General features: G+C 41.6%; 1 protein-coding gene across 8 annotated transcripts in view; it reads left to right on the top strand.

Moving 5' to 3' along the window:
• Nucleotides 1-26716, top strand: part of SUCLG2 (succinate-CoA ligase GDP-forming subunit beta) — a 482508-nt gene that overhangs the window by 14520 nt on the left and 441272 nt on the right. The window contains exon 1 of one of the 8 annotated variants that reach the window (XM_045051842.1): nucleotides 13748-13897. The exons of 6 other annotated variants lie outside the window; for them this stretch is intronic. The gene's annotated coding sequence lies outside the window, so the exon portion shown is untranslated. Of the gene's footprint in view, nucleotides 1-13747; nucleotides 13898-17557; nucleotides 17703-26716 lie in introns of those variants that run through there. One more of the 8 variants, XM_023249939.2, reaches the window with a different exon arrangement.

Genomic DNA, 26716 nt, shown 5'->3' with positions numbered 1-26716 from the left:
GCTAGAGCACACGGGACAGATGCTGCCTTTAAGGAATGTACAGTCCGCTCAGGGGGAGACTACAGAGAAATGGTCCGTTACAGGGAGAGGCGTTTGGTGTTGTAGAGGGCTCCCCAGGGCTCTCTGGAATGCAGCAGCACCAGTACCGTTTCTCCGGGACTCGCCTACACAGTGGCTGGTCATAGTGTCTGTTTAGAAACCTCAAGTTGCGCACATGCAGGAATGGACTCCTGACACTTCCCGCCCGCATTTCATGGGCCGAGCCTGGTGCTGTGCAGTGGAAGAGGACTGCCTCATGGCATCCTTACAGTGATCCTAGGAGGCAGGCATTCTTATTGCCATCACCAAGCCCATTTTTTAAAATGTTTATTTATTTACTTTGTAGAGAGAGATTGGGAGAGTGAGCCGGGGAGGGGCAGAGAGAGAAGGACCGAGGATCCAAAGCAGGCTCTGCCCATGCAGGGTTGGAACTCAGGAACTGTGCGATCGTGACCTGACCGAAGTCAGATGCTCAACCGACTGAGCCACCCAGGCGCCCCCACCAGGCCCAGTTTTAAAAGGGGCAGACTGTGTTTCAGAGACTGCACAGAGCTGCTGTCACAGCTGTTGTCCCACACGGCTCCTTGCGTTGCCACTCACATCCGTCTGTTTGGTTGTGCCTGTCGTGAGTTGAGTGGTGTCTCCTCCCAAAACAAATTTATTTATTTATTTTTTTTTTATATATATATATATTTATTTATTTATTTATTTATTTTTTTAATTTTTTTTCAACGTTTTTTTATTTATTTTTGGGACAGAGAGCGACAGAGCATGAACGGGGGAGGGGCAGAGAGAGAGGGAGACACAGAATCGGAAACAGGCTCCAGGCTCTGAGCCATCAGCCCAGAGCCTGACGCGGGGCTCGAACTCACGGACCGCGAGATCGTGACCTGGCTGAAGTCGGACGCTTAACCGACTGCGCCACCCAGGCGCCCCCACCAGGCCCAGTTTTAAAAGGGGCAGACTGTGTTTCAGAGACTGCACAGAGCTGCTGTCACAGCTGTTGTCCCACACGGCTCCTTGCGTTGCCACTCACATCCGTCTGTTTGGTTGTGCCTGTCGTGAGTTGAGTGGTGTCTCCTCCCAAAACAAATTTATACTTCAAGGCTAACCACTCGAATCTCAGAATGTGATCTCATGTTGAGATAGCATCATACAGAGATTATCAAGTTAAAGGAGATTACTAAGGTGGGGCCTAATCCAGTAAGACTGGTGTCCTTATAAAAAGGGCAAATTTAGACTCAGAAATGTTAGTAGGGAGAACACCCATCTGAACATGAGTGATGCTTCTCTCAGCCGTGGGACAACAAAAAAGGCCGGCGAGCCAGCAGAAGTGACGGGAGAGGCACCGCCTCAGAGGAACCAGCCCTGAGGACACCTTGTTTGCAGACTTGTGACCCAGTACGTTACCCCTAAGCCCCCGGGTCTGTGTTACTTTGTTCTGGCAGCCATAGGAAATGAACATGGTGCCTTTTGTGGTTGCGTCACATGCAAGTTTCTTGACTCATCTTGAGCTTTTCCATCCTGGACCTTTTGGCCTCTCTGAGTTTATCCTAGAGATGTGTATCTTCCATAGCTGCTTGGAAAGCCAGCTTATGGACCATGAAGACAAGTTGTCTTGGTTTATGCTTTATATATTTGTTTTTGAGCCAAACATTGTTTCCCACTATATTATTCACCAGTGTGGGTTTGGGAAGCTCTGACCATTTCTGAAAGTGAGGTCATTTTGTTTTATTACATATTTTTACTTTTGAGACAGGGAGTGTGAGTCGGGGAGGGGCAGAGAGAGAGGGGCAGAGGATCCCAAGCAGGCTCTGCGCTGACAGCAGAGAGCCCAGTGCGGGGTTTGAACTCATGAACCGTGAGATTGTGTCCTGAGCCAAAGTCAGACACTCAACTGACTGAGCCACCAGGCTCCCCAAAAGTGAGATCATTTTAAAGCAGGAAGAATTGCAATTAAGAAGAATATTCTAAAGAAATAGGGTGTGAGGTTTGATATCACCTCCTAAATAGGAATTGGGAAATGTGTTGACTGCAGCAAGAAATTGAAGTAAATACAGAACCTTACTTATTCAGATGTGTCATTTCTGGTATTGTCCATTTGGCTTACGTAAAAAACAAAGTTCATAGTTTTTTGATCTCACCCAGTTCTTAACCGTTCTCTGTATTCAGACAGCTCATCCAAAGTTAAACAGAGAACTACGTTTTAAAACTTATGTACAGGCCTTTTAAAAAAACAGATAACTTATTCCAGCTGATTTTGTAATCAGAAGCTTAACACTAAGCACTGTTTTTCCTCAGTAGTATAAAGTTGAAATTTAAGAATAATCAGCATGCAATCAAAAGCTGATTATAAATGAACAATAATGAACATAAAAGTGAAATCAATTCTGAGGGTTATAATGAAAGAAAAAAGGAGTAATAGCAGTAGTTGAAAAAGGAGAGTAATAAAAAGAGGTTATGCTAACAGGCAAATAGTGGATGAAAATCAGCATTGATGTTCTATGGAATTCTCAAAGAGTTTGGGGGAGAATGGGAGAAACAAAGATCGTAAGAGTGATCATAAGAGCCAAAATGTGTATAGTTGTATGGATTTACTGCCATAGATGCAGTCATCTAGGAAAAGTCGTAGAGTTTTAGGAACGAATCACATCTGGTTCTGGATGCTGGCGGGTGACATGGAGAGAAACGGTTCAATTGTATCTGACAATGTAAGACATTCAGCTTCTCTGAGCCTCAGTTTCCTTATTAAATGGTTTAATGCTTATTGTCCATTGGTTATGCCCCAGGAATTGTGCCACGTGCAAGGGACAGGCACAGCTTGGCAGGATGGCTACGAAAGTAACACGTCCCAGAGTGCAGGGCGCATATCATTGACACTACACAGAAGTGGGTGGTATCACATACCAGTGAGTCACACAGTGAGGAAGTTGCTCTCTTAAATATCTTTGATACCTTAAGATTTTGTCCAGGAGAATTTTAGGTTTTGTGCCAGTGTGCTTTTTAAGATCTTCAGCTCAGGACTTTTTGTCTGAACTAGCCAGAGCAATCCCTTTTGTTTTTAGATTGTGTTGATAATTATCTTCTACTTAGGCAAACAGGTGGGTCGTTGTTGAAAATAAAGTCATCTTATAAGTTAAAACCAGTCATGTAAAGAAATTGGTAACAGTATTAGTGTTCTGTGGATATAGCAAGCATTGTGTGTGAGCACTTGTCATTTGGAAAACTTTGAACTAGAGTAACCTTGGAATTGCTCTCAGTTTGCATTCCCTGGTAGCAGATAGGGAGAAAAGTATTCACACAGAAGTAATTTTGGGGGGGGAGGTATTTCCAGGAAAATTTGGAATGGTATCAGGAAAGTTGAACCAGTAGGAAAAGGAGGATAAGGAGGGTGTGTTATTCAGCTGAGACTCAGGGAGGGTACCTTTGCTTTAATTCCACAGGGCAGCTTGGGAGACGGTGTATGTGCATTACACACTGCAGTTGTCCCCATTAGGGGCAGTGGGAGTTGGGTTACTTACACATCCTCATCCCTCCCGTGAGGATATGAATTCCCACGCACTTCCGGTTGTTCATGCTCGAGGGCAAGTGAGCATCAGCACCCCATGACAAAGGGCCACAGGGGCTGGCTGCTGGGAGTGGGAGCACACAGGGACTGTGTAGAGGGATCCGAGGCCATGTGGGTGGAGCCCTGATAGCAACTGCTGCAAGTCTGTTCCATACTTAAGTGACATGTAAGCCGCTCAGCTTTGTGCATTGGACATTTAGTTTAGTCCTTCGTGTCTTGGTTTCCTCATCTAGGTTAGAATAACGCCAGTAGGAAAACTTTTAATTCTTCTGATGAAATTCTAGAATGTTAGAATGGTTAGACATCTTTGACATTTTCTCTTACACGATAAAGCAACTGAATTGCAGAGAAGTTAGATGTGGGAGACCATTTGTACTGCCTTGGTCATAGCAGGAACTTTGAACCCTTGTCTTTTGATTCCTGTTCCAGGGTGTTTACACTTTTTTACTGATTTACAGCTTCTGAATCAGGTGAGGAAAGTGTATTTGGGCCTTGGGATATATTTTGTTTTTGATGTAAATTCTGTGGTTTATGTCTCTGCATGGTATTGCTTGGTTTTTAAGCTTTTCTGAATTAAGAACCATTTGAGTTTCTGCAAAGAGTTATTGGATATTTGGGTTAATATTCCCATGAAGCTTTGCCCTAGTAAATCCTAGCTTTTTAATCTGCATTAAAAAGATATTTCTCTCAAAACTTGACATTTTCGTGAAATGTTTTTCTGTATTTGTTTTGAGGCTTTCTTCTTACACGTTTGAAGTGTAATGGACCACAGGAACCTGGAGAGTGTACCAATTTGTGTTGGTCTCCTTTCTGTGGTTCTCTTAGGGAGAAAATAGATGCTCAAGTTTTCTTGGAGATTTTAAAGAATCCCACATACGGATTGTACTTCTACATTAACAATGGTTAATAGAATTTGAAGATTTCTATAAGATTTCAATAAGGAACTTTGAAAAGGATTCAGTCCTAATGCAAACAGCAGGGCCATTTTATATGGGCAGTGAAAACTTGTTTATGGTCCCTGAGACAGAAATCTACCCCAGATTTTGGCTGTTACGTGACTTCAGATTGGTGCTTTAAAGACTTTGTTTGCATTCACCTTTAGTAACAAATAACATTTGACTAAGGCTGTGAAGCAGGATGTATAGTTTAGTGGGTTAAAAACATAGGTGAGGGATTATGGGATGGGAAATAGGGGTTGATAAAGGTTATCAAGGGGTTGATTAAAGTTTATACTTTAAGTTTTTTTTTTTTTAATTTTTTTTTCAACGTTTATTTATTTTTGGGACAGAGAGAGACAGAGCATGAACGGGGGAGGGGCAGAGAGAGAGGGAGACACAGAATCGGAAACAGGCTCCAGGCTCCGAGCCATCAGCCCAGAGCCCGACGCGGGGCTCGAACCCATGGACCGCGAGATCGTGACCTGGCTGAAGTCGGACGCCCGACCGACTGCGCCACCCAGGTGCCCCTATACTTTAAGTTTTAAACGTGAGTAATGTCTAAGGGTCTAATTATAACATGACCATTGGTGACGATATATTGCATAATCAAAATTTGCTAAGAGCGTAGAATTTAAATATTATCACCAAAAAGAAAAAAAAAGGTACGTATGAGAGGAGATAGAGGTGGATGTGGTAATTCACTTGTTGGGGTGAATCCTTCCACAGTGTATATAGATCCATCAAATCATTACATTGTGTACTCTAAATACCTTACAGTTTTGTCAGTTATATCTCAATAAAGCTAGGGAAAAAATAAAAATTAAGCAATATGAAGGCAAACAAACTAAGACAGAATTAAAAACACAGGCTCAGGCGCCTGGGTTCTAATCCTGACCCTGACCTTACTAACTGCGTGTTCTCAGGTGGGGAACTTAAACTGTCAAAACTTTTCCACCTGTGTCAGTTGAGGAACTACAACAAAGGGGGTGAGGACTTGCAGAGGTAAAGACTGCTGGGCGTGTAGTAAGTGCTCAATAAATGGTGGTGATGGTGATGTTATTAGGAGTACTAGTTGTTTTGTTAGGAAGGATAATAATTTTGTCTGGTTGTTTAATACATTGAACATTTTCTTAATAGATCATTTTACATATGGGTATGCCGTGAAGTCGGATTGTGTGGTATGCTTTTTCAAATAGCGAGCTAAATAATTTAAGATAAACACACAACCTACACGTTTGGAAAGGAAGAATCATTCTGATGGTATTCTCTCTGGATCATCAGAAGCGTGTCTTAGATGGTGAACTTGGTACCGTGTTGTCTATGGACACGCTTCCTGTTTGCTCTTCAGCCGACTCTGGGCCTCATTCTCTTTTCTCCTCCTGCACGTGGACTCAGCATGAAAACACACGCTGATGTTTGTACTGCCCTGAACTATGAGGTCCCCTCAAACACTGGACTTGGCTGTCCATGTGCTTCTGTACATCATTCCCTCTGCTGGAAATGTCTTTTCTTGACATGTCTCTTTGTTGTCTTCAAGGTTTAGCCCAAATGGTACTTCTTACAATGCCTTCTGTGTTTTCTGCTGGCATCCCTCCCCTACTCCCTCTTGTTTGCGAGTCGGAGCCCCACATCGGCTCACTATTGTCAGCAGCACAGAGCCTGCTTCAGATCCTCTGCCTCCCCCCCCCCCCCGCCCCTCCTCCACTTGCACGTTGTCTCTCAAAAATAAATAAGTCAGCAAAAAGAATGAGTATGTCCAGTTGCGGGCTCACGGAGGTTGGCAGTTAATCGAAGGCAAGGAGTTAACTGCTTTTGATGGATGATTAGTAACTTTAAATTATCCAGGAGGAAGTACCTGGATGGCATCATTAGAACTTGAAAAGTTGAGAGAACAGTTCTCTTTCTCATTTAATAATAAAAAAAAAGGCCCATGAATAACTGATCAAAATTTAATTGAGGACAAAAAATCAGATACTGCTTCCAGACATTTTCATCACCACCCCCCATGTGAAAAACCAATTACTTCATCCTTTTACCCGAGGAGCCCTTTAATGAGTGTGATTGGGAATAGATTGTAAGGGAAAAGTTAAGTGTTGATGGTTTAATATCTGTTCTTAGCTTTCAGAACAGGCTGGGGAACTTGGTGCTATACCTCTAGTTGGCTCTTATTTTCTATATTATTTACAGCCGTTAGCCTGCTTTTCGGTAAGAATTTAGTATACTGCACGGCAACCTGACAGATAAACACGGGAGTAAGTTGGAAAAGCTCTTTGGTTCTAATGTGAAATCTGCTTCATAAAGAACAGAGTATTTGAATCCTTCATTGGTTAATGTTGTTATCCTAATCCTCACTTATATTTAGTTTTCAGAGTTTACTTGGTGGCTCCTGATGTTTCCATTTATTTCATGGTATGAAATGCAAGAACGAATGACTCAGTGAGATAAACTATTTGAGGGGGTGTCAGAGCCCAAATCTAGTCTTTTTAAAAATATTTCATTTGTTTGGGTGTGAAAACTATTTCAGGAAGAAACCCTTTTGATTAAAAAAAAAAAGGTTCTGTTTTGTCATTATCTGGATATTTTATGCCTCTTTCCCACCAACTCTGGCTTTTTCTGTTACTAATCTAAGTGTTATTAGCCATCTCAAAATAGGATGTCTTCTAGCTTCACAGGTAGCCTTGGGCTTTGTACTGAAACTTTAGTTCTGATAGGAGTTTGATAAGATGTTTGAAACACTTTTTTTGACAATCAAAGTAATATTTTCAAGGTACGAAGTTGCTGATGTACAGTGACCGATATAAAAAGCAAAGTCTTGGATTAAAACCTACGCATGTTAAATATTTTAGATGTCTTGTCTAAACAGGTAATATTATGTCATTTCTAGTTTTATATATGAATAAGAAAATTTATCTTGCACTTACCATAAAAAACTGAGAAGCTACAGAATGTATTAAAAGGCCATAAAGATCTCCTGCAGTCACCCGTTCCCTAGATAACACGCTGTCAAGAACAGTGTGGACGTTTTCATTATTTTGCACACATGTGCATTAGATACATGTATGCGTTTTCTCTTAAAATTAGGATCACACTGATTAGATAATTTTGTTATTTCCCTCCCACCTGACGTCAAATCGAGAGTACTAACCTGTGCATTAACATTTTTTGCACATGCTATTTCTTATACCAAAAATTTGGAGGAAAGGAGGCTGCCCTCATGTAGATATCCTAATTTATTTTGTCATTTGTTTATTAGCGGGCATTTGTGTTATTTCTGATGTTCCACTGTTTTAATGTTGTGGTGGATATTCTTGAATGTAAGTTTTTGTTTACTAATCAAATAAATTCTGAGGTGTTTTTTCAGATGGCCCTCCAGAAAGGCTGTACAGATTTATACTCCCTGTGGTGATTAATAATAGCAATAATAATAGTGGCTCCTACTTATTGAAATTTATTACAAATTATATGCCACATGCTATTCTAAGCCCTTTGTGTGGATTAAATGTTTTATTCCTCAAAAAACCTAGCCTCCTTTCAGAGATAAAGGAAGTCAGGATGTAGTATATGACAATGTATGTTGTGTAGTATCCTCACTTTCATCAAATATGTTTTAAAAAAGGTTTCCTGCTTATTAGACGGGACATAACTTCTCACTGATTTCAGATTACATTGCTGTGATGCTGCAAAGATTGTACATTTTTTTTCATCTGTCATAAATAAGAAATTATTTCTCTCTTAGGAAGAAATTTGTTCCTGAAAATCTCCTAAGACAAATTCTAATTCTTATTAGCCAAATATATAGTTACTGATGGGGGAGGTGGGCAAGGGGATGAGTTTTTAAATAAGTGATGGATATTAAGGAGGGCACTTGTGATGAGCCCTGAGTGTTGTTTGTAAGCGATGAATCACTAAATTCTTCATCTAAAAGTAATATTACACTGTACGTTAACTAAACATATTACACTGTATGTTAAATAAAAATTTGGAGAAAGATGAAAAAATACAGTTACTGTTAGTGCACAGCTGAACTCCAAAATTAACACCAGTTTATGTTAAACAACACTGTTGACTCCTGTTAAAGTGGACACAGTTTCTTCAAGAGTTAAAATCAGCAGTCATTATGTGAGATACGTAACAAGACAGTATCCTTTCATTATTTACTCTGTGACGTGTTTGTCACTCATGTTCCTTTAGCTTTGTTTTAGCTTTACATATAGCACACTTAATATTGGACTTCCCAGGCATTCATTGATATTCACTGTTTATGTAATGGGAACTTTAATGCAAGCCCTGGGCCCTGCTTAAGAAAACCATAAAGTATACAGAAAAAAAAAAAAATCACTGCAAACAGTATAGGAGACAATCACTATTAGGAGCTGGTAGCTCATGAGCACACCAAATAGCAAATGTCCACATAGAAGGCTGCTTGCACGCTCACTCTTGTTTCTGTTTTCAGCTGCACCGAAGTCGTGAGGTAGCCCAAACGAGCCTTGCGTATACAAATGCAAATGTATGTCAAACTAGGTTTATTAAATGAAACTCCTCATTAAGTTGAATTCTTGTAACCTGGTGGATGTATCTCAGGGTCTTAGTGTATTATAAATAATTGGGTTAGGGGAGGTTGACTGAAGCTTATTTCATGCTGTGTTGCTCAGTTAAGCCTTGTTAAAATTTTTTTTTTAACTTTTTAAAAATTTATTTTTGAGAGAGAGCGAGAGCAGGGGGAGGGGCAGAGAGGGAGGGAGACACAGAATCCGAAGCAGGCTCCAGGCTCTGAGCTGTCGGCACAGAACCCATCTTGGGGCTTGAACCCATGAACCATGAGATCACGACCTGAGCCAAAGTTGGACCCTTAAGCAACTGAGCCACCCAGGTGCCCCTACTCACTTAAGCCTTTTAACTGTTCACCAGTGGAGGGTTTGGAGCAAGAAGGCTATGTGATTAAATTTTAGTTTTCAAAAGACCACTTTGGTTATTGGACAAAGTAGACCATAGGCACAAAAGTGAGGCAGGGAGGCCGGAGTTAGGAAGCTGTTTGGAGGGTCAAATGGAACTATCCAAGATGATTCTTAGGCTACCTCCATCAGGATCACCTGGGATATTTGTTAAATGCAGATTGATGGGTCCCCTTGGATATAACTTGGGTCTAAAACCCAGGAATCTGCATTTTAACAAAATTTCCCACATTAATGTTAGAGAATCATGCATGGACCTAGTGATCTTTAGGATCCATTTTAGCTCTAGCATAGGGGAAAGACACAGTTGGGTCCGTTTATGATTTTTGAAGAAAGGAAAAGAAATATTTTAGTGCCTTCTTATGAGAATTCATTTGAGAGTGTGTTTTAGAAAAATAGGGAACATTTATTGGGTACTTAATATGTACCAGGCATTGTACTAATAGCTTTTAATAATTTTTTTTTTCTTAAGCCTTCCACAACTGAGTAAGCTAAGCATTAATAACCTAATTTCTAGATGAGGCAACAGAAATCCTTAGAATCTTCAATTATTTTCAGTTAGGATGTGTTTGGCTATTAGTAAAAACTCTGTCTCAAACTGGCCTAAGTAATGAAGTCTTTATCATTGCATATGTCAGGACTCCAGCAGTATGGTGTGACCCAGGTTGGGTGATTCAGTGGCTCACATATATGATTGAGATTCCAGGATTTTTGCTTCTCTCTGCCATAAAGTGTTTGGTATTGATCTTGACCTCACTCTGGAAGCAAGATGCCTTGCATTTCTGGGAGAGAGAGAACTTTCAGAGGAAGAACAGAGATGATCTTTTTGTTATTCTCCTAGGGAGAAGTAGTTCTTCCCATAACCCTCCTATCAGGCTTCCTGTCATTTGGTGCCGGGGGAAGATTAGGTCTTTTGCTTGCTGCTGTAACAGCCCTTGTCAAAGGGTGGGATTCTCGTCTTTGGCTGAGACTGCTGCTGAATGGTTTAGAAAACGCGGAATCACTTAGTGTCGACTCCAGCCACGTTGCTGGTGAGTGGCAGACCTAAGATTTGAACTCTCTCTCTTGTCAGACCCCAAAGTCTTCATGATTTCTCCCATGCCATATGCGTCCCTAAGTATCTTTCTGCTTGCTATAAAGGCTTCCACTTGCACCTTTTCTTATTGGTTTCTTGATGGCCAATAATCCCAGATTATGTTTATGTGTCTCCTTGCTGGCTTTCTTTACAGACCACGCCTGAGCTCCTAGCCACGGTTAAAGGACTACATTTGCATTCAGCAGTGTCCTGCCCCAGTGGCTACTGGGTCAGTTAGGAGGTGCAATGTCAAGTGTAACTACAACCTGGAAATGTGTTGGTGAGCTTCAGCTTGTAAATGATGCAGGAGCCAGTTTCTGAGCCTTTGCAGGGACAGCACAGCCCAAAGGGGGCCCACTAAGTACACGTTTTCTCCTTGATACCTACAACAGTACTCTGAGGTCTGTATCAAATTATCATCATCTGCCATCATCCTCAGTTTACAAAAGAAGAAACTGAAGCTTAGAGAGGTTAAGTTGTTGGCCTAAATTCACCCCGTTTGTGAGAGTCTAGATTTGAATTTAGGACCATGAGACTTCGAAGCAAGTATTTTCATTTCAGGCTTCTTAAAATTGTGAAATAGCATAAAGTACTGAATAAAATCCCTACCACCTATGTGTAGTTTCATATGTAATCATAAAGTGAACATTGTTCCCCAGAACCCAGATGGAAAGTTGCCAGGACCCCAGAAAATCCCATCCTCACTTGCTCTACCGATCGGTTAATGTTTGTGGTACTTATTGAGTCATAAAACTTATACTCTTAATTACCCTGCTTGATTGATTGTCTTCCTTAGCAAATCATAATATGGTGTAGGGGAAAGCTGTATGAACCAGAAATAGGAGGCATAGATGCTCCCCATCTGTAATTGTATTTACCTTAGGCAAGTCCCATTTCTTTGAAAAAGACTGGCATAAGGCCAAATAACTTATAAAAACCTCAGTTGCATTATCCAGATAAGGAATTTGCTAACTGGAATGTGAAAATCAGGTTGGAGGCCAGGTTTGGCTTGCTTTTTTTTTTTTGTTGTTGTTGTTAATTTGGTAGTGTGGATACTTTTAACAACCCAGTGACAGGCTTCACTCTTTTTTAACAGCAAGTATTTTGTTCATTTATGTAAGTCAGTAAATTGCCCTTACACCTTATTGATTAAAATGTCCTAGCTCTTGAAGGACTCACAAGTATAATTTCTCTGAGACAGACTGTGCTTTCGTTTTTTAAAATCCACTGTTGAGGTCTGTGCATGATAAAGTGGAACCAAGTGGTTATTAATTTTTCATTGAAATCTTCTGAATAAGTGTTTTCTCTTGGTTGGTTTCAAAAGGAGTCATATTCCTGAATCTAATTAGAGGCAGTTTATGTACTGTGGGCTTATTAAGATTCAAGGCACTTTTTTATTTTAGTCTGTCTGATATCCCTTTTTAATTTCACTTAAATTTAAATTACTCTAAACATCATCTGGGCATACTGAAGATACGCAGTGTTATTAATAATGATGATGTTGACGAATCCGTCCTGTCTTATTCTTCTCAAATTCCATAGCCTTATTCTGGTTCTGGCTAGGTTCTGGCTTGTGAGTGTGTGGGACCGTGCAGCCCCTCCCCTCTCTCTTCTTGTGGCAGACATCAGTAATCAATCATGACACCATTTTGGTGAGCCCAGACAAGGCCTCTGGGACTTTCTTCATGTAGCCGCCAAGGCGCCTTTCCCAGTTGGTCAGAGTTAGCAGGCTCTCTGCCACCCGTCATCCTGATGTTGGCTGTCCTAGGTCTAGACTTGCATATTTTTTCCTTTTGACCTCTCGAGTAAGTTACAGTATCAGCTGATTGATTTTCTTCTAAATCTCTGCCATAGACTCCCGTTTTCCTACCGATTTGGATGACAGTCTTTCTCTTTATGGGGCCTCTCTCTAGCACCTCACTTCCTGAGGGATCTCAAATCTCTCAAGCTGCCTACAAAGTGTGTGTATCTCACAACAAGCTACTAGACTTAATCCTTGACCGGTCTTCGTTCATTCCTCTGGAATTTGTTCTTGGAAGTGACTTGTGTCTTAAGGTGAGAACTCTTCCTCTCATTTAACAATATGAATGCTCCCAGTATTGTGTCTGCCAATGAGTATTTCCTGGCTATTTGGAATAGAAAAGACATGTCTGCTTGAATCCCTCCTGAATTTGTATCAGGCTGCATTTTCGGTATGACCATGTAAGCTCTTAACAGATTTAACCTTCCATGGTTAGTGATCATATACTAGGGACAAAAATACAAAACCCAACTACTGGAAGACTTTGGAGAGTGAAGAAAAGCAGGGAGATCTTGGAATAAAGTCAGAATTGGAAGGGACATACTCACACATACTGAGTTTCCAGTTTCTGTTTTTCCTGTTTTGTTTGTGTTCTTTGTTTTTTGTGTTTTGTTTTGTTTTTTGTTTGTTTTGTTTTTGTTTGAGAGCAGACCATGATGGTGTGTAGAACTCCAACAGAAAACTGAGTCTTTCTGCTCTGAAGAACCAGAGGACAGAGTTCTGGGTGAGCATGGTAGCTGGAATATGAGGTGGGGGAGGGGGTACTCTGGAAAGGAGAGACAGAGAGGAGTGAGTCCTGGATTCGGTGTGTAAAGTCTACCCAAATCAGGAGATATCCTTGGAAGGGTATGTGTAAGAGGCTGACTGCAGACGGCCCAGCCAAAGTAAAAAAGATTGGAACTAAGATTGGAGGTGCTGCCCATGAGACAGAGTTCGCAGTTTGAGTCTGAATATGTGTCACCCATGAATCACACTTGACTGAGAGCTCAGCTATTTTCACTTATGTCTGATACATGCAATGTAAATACACACTTCCCCAGTGTTCAGTTGCCTGTCTGGATTTCATATGCTTTGTTCACAGTTGTTGCGTTTAGAAGGCAGGCAAGAGGTCTAAAATATTTAGAACTAACACAAAGCCTCTTCCAAGGCAAGAGTTTGACACGAGATTTTAAGGATGCTGGTTCTGCCACAGGTCCCACTTGTTCTGAGCAGTCACTGGTGTGCTGTGAAGGTTGCCCTTATGCATTCTGATGTCATGCTTACCTCATGTGCTTTTGTTTACTTTTCAGAATGGTGTTGGAAGCAGTGTTGAATGTTGTAATAATCACAGTTCTCATAAATGGCGATAGGCACCTTCATTACACGACAGGCACCGTTCTAAGCATTTTACATGCAGTAACTCACTTTATTCTCATGGTAACTCTGATTATTCCTGGTTTATGGTTGAGGAAATAAAGGCTGAAAGAGGTTGAATGCGCACCTATAAAGTGGTAAAGCCAGGAGCCAAGAGGAAGAGGAAGATAGGTTAGTATGGTATATACTCATGTGCACATTCTCAATAGCTGTTGTCTGTACTGAGTTCGAGTAGATTCCTGAGCACGATAAATGTGAAAAATACCATTCTCTCGCTGCTGTGTCCTATCAAGTTTACTGGCATGAGCCTGGTAGGGAAAAGGTTAAGCAATAGTAGTGTAGGCTGAAAGATTGAATCCTAATTTAGTTAAAAGGGTAAAATATGAGTGAGCAGTTAGTTTATCTCAGATGAAGAAGATTCTGCCTAGGCAATTGTTTATTGACTCTTGTGGCTAAAATGCCACTGAAATTTTTATTCATGTTGAGGAGCAAGTTATTGAGTTTAGTCAATTAGAATGAAAGGCAAAAATAAACTTCGCTGATAACTAATAGTTTACTTTGTTCGGACTGGAATTCTTACGTCTGCTCAGAGAGGCCTACAGGCTCTTGACCAGAACCTTGACGATGGTGGTGGTCTTGTCCTTGTCAAGAATGGGCAGAGGAAAGAAAAGTCACTTCCTATTGTTGCAACGAAGAACTTTAATGATATGCTGAGCACCGCAGTGTACTGGTTAGATGACATAGGATCTCTGTGGGTACAAAAGGAAGCTGTTACAGTATTAGGCTTAGGTAACATATATTGAGGCTGTCCAGGAGGGCGATGTGATCTTTCTGCTCTGTTCCCTTTTCTTCAGACCGCCTGTGGGTATTTGTCCTCTCCTGAACACCGTGTTATAGAATGGACACTTTATCCTATCAGTGGAGTAACTTAAATTGTATTAATACATAGCACAGAGCACAATGATAACCTCTGGACAAAATGAGCAAAATATGACAACATTTCGAAAATACTTGAAAGTGTTGGAGAGTCACCAGAACTAGGTAAAAACCGGAGAGGAGTCTGTCCTTAAAGGAAGGGAACTGCGCTGAATGAGGCCCACGTTGCTGCAGCACTTCTTCTGTGAGCCCTTCCTGGTCTGCCCACGCAGTGCATTGAATAACTCTCCATTCAGATATTATTTTTCCTTATTTGCCTAATGAAGTTTAAGCCGTACTTTGCCCAGAACACTTATTGACACTGATAGGAGGCGCTGTTCTTCCATTGTTATTTACCAAAAGTAGCTATTTTCTTGGCGTTTTATTACGGGATATTTGTTTAATTTCACAAAGTCTTGGGGACTTAACATTATTTTATAGGATATAGGACATGAGAAGAGTAACAGAATGAAGGAATCAGGGTGTGTTAACCATTAGGGTTTTGACTTAGAACCTTTTTTTTTGAAAAGGTGCAAAACTCATTTGCTTTTTCTGTGTTTTAAAGGTTTGACCTCTGTGTAAATGACTTTACTACTGAAACTGATTGCATTGTATTATAATGTTTTTGAATATTGATATAATAAATATTTAATAGATACATTTTGCTCATAAGTACTTCATCTGGGATAGAATTAGAGAAGTTTTACTTGAATCAGCTAACAACATTACCTGTGAAATAGAAAACATCATCATGTTCTTTTGAATAACCTTAAAAACATCTTACTCTTCATTATTAGTTTGTTCTTGCTTTTGGTTTCTGGCTTAAGCAACGTTAATTAAAAAAGGCAGTCCCTGTACATCCATCCTTCCACACTTGTGGGTTCTAGTGAGGAGGGCAGTAGAAAGACAAAAATCATAAAGCACAGATTTGTATTTCAATATGAAGGACTCTGAAACACTTTTGTACACGTTTGTTAAATCTGAGAAAAACCAATTGGGTTCTTTGCTTGACCGTCTAGATGATTATGGTGATGTGATAGTTATGATGAAAGCATTTAGTGAGTATGTGTTTTGTGTTAGTTCCTGTGATACATGCTTCAGAGGGTGCATCTCACTGATGACATATGATAACCTGATCTTATAGTGATTAAGGCCACAAGGTCCACACGTCTGGTGTGAATCCTTGAGATCTCGGAAGAATGTCTCTGTCTCAAGGTTGCCGTCTATAATCAGGGGTAATTCTTTTCCTACCTTGCTGTTTCCAAGTGAATGCACTGGGATGGAGCTGCCTTCCCTGGTCACCTCTTATTAATGATCAAGGTCATTATCATAGTGGGGCCAGGGCTCAGAAGCAGGTCTCTGTCTCCACAGTCCATGAGTATAACCACCTTACAGTATGCTGCCTGACATACAGTAAGTGCTTAGTATATATACTCTGAGGTACGTCTCCGTGGAGCTAGCTTGTTTTTAAACTTGTTTGGCCGTTTGTAGATAATATGTGGCAGAATGCAGAGAGAAGCTTCTCGGCTTTGGAGTCTTAGAAATAAATGATGGGCAGATGGGCTGATAGCTGTATAATTCTAGAAACATACCTACTGGACTCTTAGCCTGGCGAAGTGCCTGGCCTTGTCTAATGTATTTTACTGTCATGAGGACCACTGTTATTTGTTTGCCATGAAGGCAATTCAAGGGCCTCAGTTTTAGATTGAGGGTCATTTTATCAGTGGTTCTTATATCTAATTAATTAACATTTAGCAAATACTTAGGAAGCACGTCTTACATGCCGGGATTGTACGGGCAAGGGGATGCATTTGTGAATGCATAGTCTCATGGGATGTGCTAGACATTGACAGATTACATAATTGCACTTTGAGAGATGCTATGAGGGGATATGACGGACTAGAGTGAGAAAGCTTAGCTTGGGAGGGGAGTGCTAATATGGGTTTTGTGGGAGTCGGCAAACTTTCTGTTAAGTGCCATATAGTAAATATTTTAGATTTCCAGGCCTTACATTCTTTGTTGTAACCACTCCGTCCCTGCATTGTGAAAGCAGCCCCGGACAATACGTAAATGAATAGATGTGCCTGTGTTTCAGTAAAACCTTCCTTACAGAAACAGGCAGGTGGGCAGATAAGTCCCATTGATTAATTTGCTGACTCCTGATTTAGGGAATCAGGAAAGATTTTTCAGAGAAAACTGTTTATTTGAAAAGGTAATTTATGCCCTCGGTACAGAATTCTAAAAGGTACGTAGGGTATTATAATAAAAATGAAATCTCTCCCACCCTCATGCCCTTCCTCACAAGAAAACACTCTTGCCAGTTTTGGGTGGAGTGTTGTGTGTATATAGTGTATTTTATAAGTCACACCTATGACTGTTACTAGACTTTTTAAAGTCCTTAATCTGGGAAGCTGAGTTAGGCAAGTTTTATATTCCCATACAGACTGGTGCTGCTGCTCCTGGACCTGTTGCTGTTCCGTGATGGGATGGGGCTAGGGAAGTCCACTCGTACGTAGTCTTTTTTCTCCATCAGTAAATGGGACACAGCCTTTCAGTCCTTGAAATAGATGAGGATTTGTGAAAACTAGTGTCTACTCCTGAGACATTCTGATAATAAAAATGATATTACTGTGAGGAGAAGGAGCACTTCTGGAATTGCCACAGAATGGCCAGAAAAATGAAAGTAACAGTCTGGAGCTTCGTATGCTGCTTTCCCTTTTGTAACTTAGGGAACTCTTCTCAAGTGAGCCAAGTGTGTGTGGCAAGCTGCCCAGCACGTGCTGAAGGCTTGGATTGGATAGTCCCTGGATGGAATTTCCCATCTTTATTTCGTGTCGTGGAATCACATTGTGATGTAATCCTCTGGCTGTTTTGCATACTCTCATTTGGGAAATAAAATAGCATGAGCAGAATCTCCCCCTCCCTTCCCTTTTGCCCTGTGCCTCTTGAGGTAGACCAAGGCTATCATCGTCTTCTCCCATGATCTGGATTGATGAGAAAGGACATTCGGGCTGGCAGGCTGTTTCTGATGACAGTCAGAGAAGCTCATCAAAATCCATAGGTGGTTTTTACTTAAAGCAATGTCTTAATGTATCTACGCTGGGAAGCCGCTTGGATGCGTTCACTTAGCTACTGTGGTAGATATCTCTCCTGTGGGACTCTTGGTGCTGATGTAGGAAGGCAGAAGGATGCAGGTTCGTCCTCTGAACTCCAAGGAGTTTTTCCCCCATCTCTCAAATATAGGACAGGGGTCAGCAAGCTTTTTCTTAAGAGACCAGATAGTGTATATTTTAGGTTTTGCAGCCATATGGTCTCTGTTGTGACTCCACTGTAGTTGTAGTGCCAAAGCAGCTACAGACAATGCACAAATGGGGAGCCTTTGTATTGTATTTTCAGAACGGTTGATTAAGACTTAGTGTTCTGGGTGCTGTGGACTGAGTGTTTATGTTCCCCCCAGATTCTTACACTGAAGCCTCATCTGCAATGTGGTGGTGTTTGGAGGTGGGGCCTTTGGGAGGAAATTAAGTCATGAGGCTAAAGCCCTCATGAATGGGATTAGTGCCCTTATAAGAAGCGAGATGATTCCTTTCTCAGCAGGATGGCTCTTATCTACAAGCTGGGAAGAGAGTTCTTGCCAGCAACCGGCCATGCTGGCAGCCTGATCTCAGACTTCCCAGCCTCCAGAACTGTGAGAAATAAATGTTTCTTGTCTAAGCTGTCCAACCTGTGGTGGTTTGTTAAAACCTCAGGAGTTGATAGAGACACCAGGCAAGTAGGTTTTACCTGGTATCTCAGTTCTTATTGATGGTATCCAGTGGAGCGCGGTGTGATGAGGATTTTGAGGCCAAGATCATTCTTTGGGGACGTTAAAGGTGGCCAGGTACATTTGCAGATCTAATTGGCTTCAGTAAAGGATTCCTGAATTGGACAGCATCTCATCTAGCAAATAGAGGGGTGATCTGAAGAGACCTCCGAAGTGCAAGGTTTCTATGGGAGGGTGGGGCAAGAAAGATATAAGCAAAAGAAAAAAATCTTGTTTCAGGCAAGATCAGGACTTCCCTCAGTGGGGAAAGATAGGAGTTCTTTTTATGCAAAATACCTCCTCTTTGGCGGATGGACAAGATCCTTGTGGTAGATTACATAACTGGTAACTGATGCTTCTCAGAAAATGCCTCATTGACAGATTAAGACTTATTCTGGGGTGGGTTGAAACTGTAATTAGATTAGGTATTAAGCCCTGGTTTCGGGACTTGGCCTAGCCCAAGTAATGCCATTTGGGACCCGTGGTTTTGTTTTTGACAACATACTTTTCTCTAGTTCTGTTTTTATTGCGTTTGTAACTAAGGCTTTCATGTTTCTTACAAATAATACAAACAATACAGTGCAGTTAGAATTTGTATGAATATTTCTTTTCAAATATGTAGAATGGGTAATTAGTGATTTTTCATGTGTGCTTCTCATAAAATTGGTTTCACTTCTTTATAGTAAGTAGAGCTGGGTGCCTTATACACTTACAATACTCTGAATGCTTTTTTAACAAGCATAATACACATTTCATGGCTGTATCACACTTTTCTTTTGTGTCTTTAGAGTTGTAGGATGAGAAGGGAGCTGAGAGCAGGATAAGAGACTGCAGTAATCCCCATCAAGTGGGCTTTTCTATCACGTGATGCATGGCATAATAGAAAAAAATGCATTTTTTGTCTTTGGCACAAAACTCCTAAAGCCTTTGGAATTTCCTGAGTGGTAGGAGTGTCTTTTGTTATCAGTAACAAGCCCCTTCAGGCAAACCTGAGTTTATGCTAATGAGGTGACTCCTGGTGGCCCTTAGCTTCTGGGGATTGGCTGGGGGATCTTCCTCTGTTGGAACTTTCAGTCCCCTCCCTCATCCTACCTATGAGTAGGGGAGGGGGCCTGGAGATGGTAGAGTTCAGTCCACAGTGGACAGTCATTTAGTCAGCCATTCCTGTGTAATGAAACCTTGAGGTAAACTCTGAAACAATAGCTTAGGGGAGCTTCCAGATTGTTCCACAAATCTAACTGCTGCCTGGGAGGGTGGTATATCCCGAGAAGGCAGAGGAGCTCTGTGCCACACCCTTGCATTTGTAGCTGGCTGGGCAGAACTGTGGGTCCCTGGGAACCCCATTTGCAGCTGGTGTCTGAACTGGGAGTCATCTTGTGGGGCTATAGCCTGTGGGGTCTGCGCTAACTCTGGGAGTTAGTGACAGAGTTGAATTGCTGGACATGTAGTTGGTGTTACGAGAATTGGAGAACTGGTATGGGAGAACCGCGTGTATTTTGGTGCTAGGAAACGCCACGATAATGTCCTTTCTTGCCAACTCTTCATTCACCGTAGGGCTCAGTATCTCTTTACATTTGGCACAAAGAACGTTCTTACACCAAAGCATCAGTGAGCCAGATTTTGCTGAGGGGAAATGTTAAGGCTTGGCAAACCTTGGCAAATGACAGCCTACCTGAGACTTTTTTGTCAGGTGTGTCGCTTGTCCCTTCTTTTCTCTTTTTCTCTCAGCCTTCTCCCCTCACACTGAGAAGCTTCCCCTGTGTCAGTTAACTGTGTCCCCAGACTTGCATTTTCACACATCAAAAAGCCCTGTAGTCAGCTATACCCCTTCTCTTAGATAGGAATTTAGTGACCCTCTCTAACTACTTAAATATGCCTTTCTGGGTGTCTCATCCACTCACCCCAAACAGCTTACCAAAATACTCCTTCCAAAGCTGGATTTGGCTTGACAGCCATAGACACGCTGAGAGGATTTGAGCACAGGTCCACCTTCATCCGTCTTGTACGTTCATACATACATCCATTCAAAAGAAAACTGAATTGAGTACCGACTGTATATCTTCCAGTGCTGTAGGTGCTGGGCGTTCATCCTGAACAAGACAAGAGTTTGCTCAGTGGAGGTGGTGTCTTAGCTGTGCAAGTATAGAATATTAGTTACAGGTAAGAAAGTGTGAAACAGGGAGAAGCACTGACTACATTGCTCTGTATTCAGACATTACCTTTCGACTCCCACTTTTATAATTTGGGGTCCAGTCAGAAATGACCCTAGTTATTTTAACAGGGATCATTTAACCTCAAGAACTGATTAAGGAAGTACTGGAAGGGCAAAAAGAACTCGGACTCCAGCAGAGATTGTAACTGCAGGAAGCAGCTACCGTGCCTGGAATAAAAAGAAGCCACCGGGGCTCTGGAAGAGCTTGGAGACATGGAGGGAGCCCTCCTGCAGAGCAGGGACCCAGAGCATTAAGGAAGAGGCACTGCCTGGCTGGTTCCCCCGGCCCTGAGGCTGGTGTGGGGTTGCTGGCGGAACCCATAAGCTGCACCTAACTGCTCTTGGAGGCAGCTAGGGTGAAGAGCTGGGGCTGGGGCTCTGATGGTAGGACATCAGGCACCCGAGAGGAAGGAGCAGATACATACTTTCTCTGTCCTTCAGCCTGTTAGTCTCCCAGCGGTGCCGCATTTTGGCGGGACGTAGTGGGAAGCCAGCTGGCAAAGGAGAAGGCCATTTGGAGAGTTTCAGCCCGCCAAGTGGTGAGCCGCCTAGAAGGGAGGTTTTGGAGCTGATAAAAAAAATAGCTCAATAACTGGCACATCACTAATATGGCCCAAGTGTGGGAAGACCATATAAAATACAGTTATTGATTTTTTTTAATGGTTGGACTTCTCAGAACCTTTAATAAGACGTGTATTGAGAATTTCTAAGTAAGGAAAGCAAAATGACATATTTCCCAAATATTTGACCATGAGCCTTCCTTCTTCAATTTGTAGCTCACTACCTTGTTTTCTGATTTTATCCCCTCTACTTTCAACCTTGCCCTCCCCCCCTCCCCCACTTTCTTTGAGTGATCAGTTTTAAATTTTCAAGATTTCTAGTTAATGTTTTGGTGGGTATAATGTCCTCTCCCATCTCTCTGATTTCTGGTACGTTTTCAAGGGGTTTTGTGCGGTATGCTCCATGATCTTTTTTCCTCAGCTGTTTGTTCTTCTCTTTGTTTCTCTTTGCTGATGCTAGTGGGCCTCCATTGTTTAATTATTCTTGATAATGTGCTTACAGTATCCTGACATCAGTAACAGGGTGGGGGGGTGGGGGGGGGAGGTACAGAGGGTGTGGCCACGCCATAGGTGCTAGGAACTGGGCTTTTCTTCATGTGTCGGAGATGCCCCACCATTACTGATTTTGTCTGGGAGCATATCCTAGCACAGTGTCTTCTTAATGGTTGCCTTGGCACCTCCTCTGTTCCCTGTGTCCCTGAGAGCTTTCGACTTTAAAATATAACCAGAGCTATTCCCACTTTTGGTACAGTCTCGTCCTGCACTCTGTTAGCTGTGGGATTTTACTTCAATCTATTTCTTATTGACCTGCCATTCTTCAGGGATTCCTCTCAATTTCTTGTTTGCCAGGCGCCCACTGCCTTCTTTATTATTTTCCCCAGTGCTGCTATGAATATTTTGTTTAGGCATATTGTTCCAATCTCGTATTCTTCCTTTCTGTATCTGTTCCTGCCTTTGCTTAGCGCAACATCTGGCCCTGTAGAGTAGGGGATTCTTTCTCTCCAGTGGATTGCTTTTGGGGTTTGGTCACAAGGTCTTAGGTTACTTTTCTAGCCATCAGTGTGGCAGCCCTTCCTTGGCGTGTTTCCTTCATCTTGGGAAGGTCTGGTGCCTCAAAGATAGCAGGATCTTGAGAGATCAATTTTTAGATGACCGTGCCCTCTCATACAAACAAGGAAGTCCTCAAGAGAAGAGATATTTAGGCTACTTATCCTTAAGTTGCCGTTTGGATGCTAGCTGGATCTGGCCAGAGGGAACGTAATGGAACACTGTGTTTCCATTGTGGTAGAATTTCTTGGCTCTGAAGTTGCTTCTGGATCCCAGACCCCATTGAAAAAGGATTTCACAAAAATCTTTTAGTTTACTTTCCAACAACCTTTGAAGGTTGTTGTGGTTGATATTCTTACTTAGCCTAAGTAAACAGGTTAAAGTTATCTGCCCTAAGTGCCCGGGGAAAGGTGGCTTACCGAGTCTCCGTCTCACCCTGTTAGGCCCGTTTTTCACCATCAGCTCCTGAACCCGTCATCAGGACATTGCTGAGCAAATGTCATATTTTGTTCTTTTATGTCTCATTTTCTCTGTTAACTTCCAGTTTGGACTGTTTGTTAAATTGTGGTAATATCGTACAGCATTTCACTGTATAAGATTTTAAAAGAAAAATCATGGGGATTAAACATACTTGAGATTTCGTTGATTTTATTGAATCTCCCAATTTTAAGAAGGTATGCTATGGTTAGAATATTATTTTCTTTGCTGCTTGGGTATTAAGTGTCAGATTAAATGTTTTGCAAGGGTCCTCTTTTCTGTGTGGGCTTTTTGGATTTTCCCATCATTATAGTAGACTTTTCAAATGAATGACCGTATTCTTTCAAAAGTTTTCTGAAGTAAAATGAATGTCATGTATGCTACACTACTGTATAAATTCTCTTTTCGGGGATTATTTTGAAGTTTCGTTTTTATGTTATCAAGTTTTCTCAAAGCTTGCCTTGAATTTAACTTCTGTGGTTTATTTGCACAGGTATAGGTAAGGTTTTGTGATTCTCCCCCTCCCCCACCAACTCTGGGTAAAGAAACTCAAATTATTGCCAGAGAAAAGATAACGAATGTGAACGGAAAGATTTGGCATGCACTTTTTGTTCATAACTAGGACATGACATGTAGAGTATTGGGAAGGGCAGTGGATTTAATTTCTTCTGTAAATGAGGATTCTAACAATGCAAATGTGAAAAAAGGGATAATCCCTATCTTGTTGTCACCTCTCTCAATAGAAAATTCTAAGGTCTAGTTTTCCATAGTAGCAGTATTTTACTCATCAACAAGAATGAAATCAGTTTAAAAAAATTTTTTTTTAATGTTTATTTATTTTTGAGACAGAGACAGAGCATGAATGGGGGAGGGGCAGAGAGAGAGGGAGACACAGAATCTGGAGCAGGCTCCAGGCTTCGAGCTGTCAGCACAGAGCCCGACGCGGGGCTCGAACTCACGGACCGTGAGATCATGACCTGAGCCGAAGTTGGATGCTCGACCAACTGAGCCACCCAGGCGCTCCAAGATTGAAATCAGTTTCTAAACACAAACAGTGGACTTAGAACCTTGCAGACACCAATTATCATTCTGTACAACAAACCTTCAAAATGTCAAAGAGACAGTCTCAGGAATTTCTCCAGCAAAGGTTGCTCATTTACTACTCTTGGTCATTTCTTCAGCATGCCAGGGCAACAGGCAAACCTGGGAGAGTGAGTTAGCTTGGTAGCTCAAAACTGGCGCTATAAAGAAGTGATGAGAAGTCTCTTTCTATCAGGTAAATCCCATCAAACTCAATGTATCCTGAGCTATTAAACACTGTTAGATTGTTAGAAAGAACATGAGTGGGTTGATTAAAATGAAGTCTGCCCCTTGCATGCTTTCCCTGAATTTATTGGACAGGACTTTTGGGACTAGTTTAAGAAGGGCTAAAATTGGGAACGGAAGAGGGTGGAGGAAGGAAGGGGACAGGGGTTTATGACGGAGCTGTATCAGATGCACTGACTTTGACCACATTTGACCCATTGTCATGGCTCTGTTGAACGCACATATGACAAAGCCCCTTCACAAACCTTGCGTGTATGTTTCCTCCCAGCACCCCTGGAGGGTGGGGTGTTGTGTCTTAATAATATCTCTTTACTTGCTCCGTATCACAAGCTCATTCTGGGTGGAGAACTTGAAAAACACCCCGTAGGGTCTTTTCGTCCTGATGATCTTTTTGTTTAATGTGGTTGAAAAAAATATGTAGTGTTTTTCCCTTCTGACTCTCTTAACTCGTGAGAGTAATAGTTTGCTCTGATGGCATGTGTAAATGTGTAAAAAGGTTGGCTGGGGTTAGCTGAGCAATTAATGGCCTCAGATTGATCAAGGTTGAGCACATGGCTATACCATTATTGTACTCTTTTGAATTTGATTTGAAGTTAGCACTTTACTTGAGACTATTCTTAGAATCTTTAAAACCCCTTTTTGCTGCCAGAGGTAGCAAGACTCACTTGAGTGAGTTAAAGAAATCACACACACATACACACCCATTTTTATGAGATGAAGCAGTGACCTAATGTTCGGTAAAGAACTTCCGAGTTATTCACTTAAGTCATAAGTGAGCAAAATCCTGATTTTTATGAACATAAAGCTGACATGAGACCAAGGCACTTGGCATAAACCTTCGAGAGTCCAGAGATGAAAACCGGTGTCTTGCCCTCCTTCCCTGAGCTTGCCTGTTCCTCAGAGGTGTAGTGTTAGTGTGCTGCGAGGGCAGTGCCAGGGCACGTGGCTGGACGCTTTGCACTGGCTTGTTGAGGCAGTGCCCGCTTGGGGGCAGGCGTAGTAATGCCTCCGGGCCTCAGCCCCTCCTCTATAGCATGGGCCGTTGGCTCAGCATGATCTCAGGTTTCTTCCAGAACTTATTTTTTATTTTTTTCTGATTACAATTATGTTTTATAGCCTACTTTCTTTCATTTTATTGATTAATAACTTCATTGTCATGGAATTGTGTGGTTATTAACTTTATTACACTAAGTATGTAATCATTTTTATTTAGAAAAAAAATGCAGGATATTGAGATTTATGTCACAGTCATCTGTGTGTCCAGTATGAACAATTTTAAATATTGCTATTTTCTCACATTTTCTCAGATCATTTTTAAATAAAAGACATAAAGCATAACTGATAAACTTGAAGTCTCTTGGTGCCCCTTCCCCAAACCTGTGGCATTCTCTCCTTCTCTCTAACAGAGTCACTATCCTAAACTTGACATGACACCTTCCAGACTTTTTTTTAATTTATTTTTTATTTTAAAAAATTTTTAAAAATATATATTTTTTAATGTTTTTTCACTTCTTGAGAGACAGAGACAGAATTTGAGCAGGGCAGGGGCAGAGAGAGAGGGAGACACAGAATCTGAAGGAGGCTCCAGGCTCTGAGCTGTCAGCACAGAGCCCAATGCAGGGCTTGAACTCACAAACCATGAGATCATGACCTGAGCCGAAGTCGAATGCTTAACCGACTGAGCTGCCCAGGTGCCCCAGACACCTTCTAGACTTTTGGTATGGCAATTTATGTATGGAGGTGAGGAGAACACTTTTTTCCTTTACCCTTGTTAAGTTCCTTGGCTGAGGTCCTGCAAGTTAGTCTGCCAAAGGACAGATTCACTACAGAAAAATAAGTTTATCAACAGGTGCACACAGCCCTGAGAATACTCATATGTGACTCAAAGTGGTGGTCAGAACTTGGGCTTATGTTGCATCTTAACAAAAGAAGAGTAAATTTGCAGAGAAGTACCAAGACAAAGGAAAAGGACTTGGAGCTTCTAGGGGCAGCAAGCTATGGGGAGGAAAGTCTCTGGGGACACCAGTAGAAGATAAGGATTACTGACGTTTGTTATGGTGACCCTCATGCTGCTGTCTCTGGACTAAGAGTGTAGATTTATGTCCCATGATTAAGATTCATCCTGCCCTCTTTGATGGAGGGAGAAGGGGAACAGAATTTTTCTTGTTATCTTCAGCTCAAAATAATGCTTACGGCATATTTTAGGGTGTCATACTCTGAACCCCTTCATTTGTCTCTATAAGATGGCTTAATTTTTTTCCTGTTTTAAATATGGATAGTCTTATGTGTCCCTCTTATCTGTCACTTGTTTTTTTCCGTGTTTTACTTTGGAAGTACATCTGCGCTGATACATTTCAAGAACTGCCTTATTTATTTGAATTGTTTTATAGTGTTCATCGAATAGATCACAGCTTCCTCATTCTTAGGTTTTTCTTTGTTGGTTTTTTTTCTTTTCTTTTTTTTTTTTTTGTTATTCTTACGTGGTGTCTCTTTAATCAAGGGAGGCCTTGTTTTCTCCTTGGTAAGAAGTTGCAGATGGCCAGCATAGCAGAATGGGGCTGTAGCAGGGCGGTTTGTGTGTCACACACTGGGATTAATATTAAATAATGGAAGATGGTTATACGATCAAAGAACCAGAAGCTCTGATGTGG

Source organism: Felis catus, chromosome A2 (genome assembly GCF_018350175.1).
Source record: "Felis catus isolate Fca126 chromosome A2, F.catus_Fca126_mat1.0, whole genome shotgun sequence".
Classification (NCBI taxonomy): domain Eukaryota; kingdom Metazoa; phylum Chordata; class Mammalia; order Carnivora; family Felidae; genus Felis; species Felis catus.
The sequence above is the reverse complement of the archived record's forward strand: the minus strand, read 5'-3'. Positions and strand labels throughout refer to the sequence as shown.